The following is a 2,015-nucleotide window of genomic DNA, read 5'->3' on the forward strand; positions in this document are numbered from 1 at the left end:
GAGAAGACGCAAATAATCTGAATAAGAGATGAATCAGGTAACATCACAACAGACCCGACTAAAATAAAAAAGGTGCTCAAGTTTTTAAAAATTCTAGATATAAGTCTCTTATCTGACATGTTATTACCAAACACTTTTTCCCAGTCTGTGGCTTCCGGGTTTGTTTTTTTTTTTGTTTGTTTGTTTTTGTTGTTTGTTTGTGGTTTTTTTTTTAGTATCAGAAAAGGTTTACTAGAAAACTCTCACCCTGAACTAGTGTAACCTGTGGCTCAATCCAGCCGTTTAGTGACACGAGCTGAAGAGAACAGAGGACTGATTTCCGTGACCCTTATATAAAAAGGTACAAAACTTGATTTCCAGCCTGACTTGTGCACTTGCCTCTGTTTCTAACATCCCCAAGCATTCCACAGGTGGTTATGGATGCCTGTTTTAACGACGGGGAAACCGAGACACCAAGGTTATATAGTGCAGTGGCTGTTAGGAGCTCCACTGTCCTAGGTGGAAGGTGGTAGGAGAGAGGATGTTGAGGCTGTGGCAGGACTCCAGGACGTTAGCAGGCTCCAGGACGTTGGATCAACTTGACTGAGGAGGGGAGGGAAGGTGCTGGAGATGTTGAAAGAGTGTAGAAGGAAGAGCCATCGGGAGGCAGAGACTCTATCACCAAGTCGGGAGGTGGGTTGAAGGCTGGCTGGATCTGTTGGTGAAGAGTCTTGGGCTGGAGGCCTAGTCAGCGACCTCACTATAATAATAGTTCTGGGCTGCAGGAAGCAGCAACTGGGCCAGGGAGCGGAGGCAAGTTGGAAGCAGGAAGCCATCCCGGATCAGGACAAAGAGCTCATCCATGCGCTGCCCGTTCATCTTCTTCAGCTGCTCCCCGACCCTGTGCAGCTGCAGCACCAAGCAGTCCACCTCCTCCTCCTTGCTTAGACCATCAGGTTGGACCAGGCGGAAGAGGCAGTCATAGACGGGGTTCACCAGGGCCATCACGGGCATGTTGTTCACCCTCAGGTAGTCGAAGATGTTACAGATGAATGTGACACAGCAGACCCAGCCCTGCAGGGAGCGGGCTCGGAGCTGCTCCCGGGTCTGGTACTCTTGCTGCAGTCGGTTGAGCAGGCAACGCCGGAAGACACTCTGTCCTGCTTGCTTACTCTGCCTTTGAGTGCTGTCTTCAGCAGCTGCTGGATCTCTGCATCATGAGACTGGATTCTAAACTCCTTTCTACTGGGCTCCCCCATGACCAGCAACCCCCGCGCAGATGGCACCTGCCGGGGCAGCGCCGCGCCCCAGTGGCTTCCCTTTTTACCCTGTTAGAGAAGTTTCTGGATGCGCATAGTGATTTGGATTTGATTCTTAAAACGTCCCATTCATCTATTTTATCTTCTCCTGGTTGTAGGTTTTTCAAGATATTTGGAAGGCTGTTTATGCTGTGGATTAGGACTTCTAGTGTTCTTCCAAGCTTTTCCTTAATGAAGATTATAGTGCTTGGTTTTAGTCCTAGGTCCATGATCCACCTTGACTTGGTTTTTGTATATGGAGTGAGGTGGGGATCTTGTTTAATTCTTTTGCAGATAGTTTTCCAATTTTGCCAACACCATTTGTTAGAAAGGCTGTCATTACCCCACATAAATGATTTCATCTCCTTGTCAAAAATCAGGTGACCATAAATAGATGGGCTGATTTCCGGGTTCTCAATTCTACTCCATTGATCTATGTGTCTGTCATTGTACCAGTACCATGCTGTCTTGACTACCACAGCAGTGTAGTAGGATTTCAAATCAGCGAGTGAGATGCCTCCTACCTTTCTTCTATTTTTAAGGAGTGCTTTGCTAATTCGTGGCTTCTTTCCATTCCAAATGAAGCTGGAGATTGCCTTTTCCATCTCCTTGAAGAATGGAATTGGTATTTGTATTGGGATTGCATTGAACGTGTATATTGCCTTTGGTAGTATTGCGATTTTCACAACATTGAGCCTTCTTATCCATGAGCAAGGGATATTCTTCCACTTCTCCAGG

At 46.8% G+C, this 2,015-nt stretch overlaps 1 pseudogene; it reads right to left on the reverse strand.

The window, feature by feature from the left end:
* Positions 1–723: 723 nt before the first annotated feature.
* Positions 724–1,238, reverse strand: LOC102868587 (annotated as a pseudogene).
* Positions 1,239–2,015: the final 777 nt, after the last annotated feature.

This window comes from Elephantulus edwardii, unplaced genomic scaffold (genome assembly GCF_000299155.1).
Source record: "Elephantulus edwardii isolate Elephantulus edwardi_28Jun2011 unplaced genomic scaffold, EleEdw1.0 scaffold00016, whole genome shotgun sequence".
NCBI classification, from domain to species: Eukaryota; Metazoa; Chordata; class Mammalia; order Macroscelidea; family Macroscelididae; genus Elephantulus; species Elephantulus edwardii.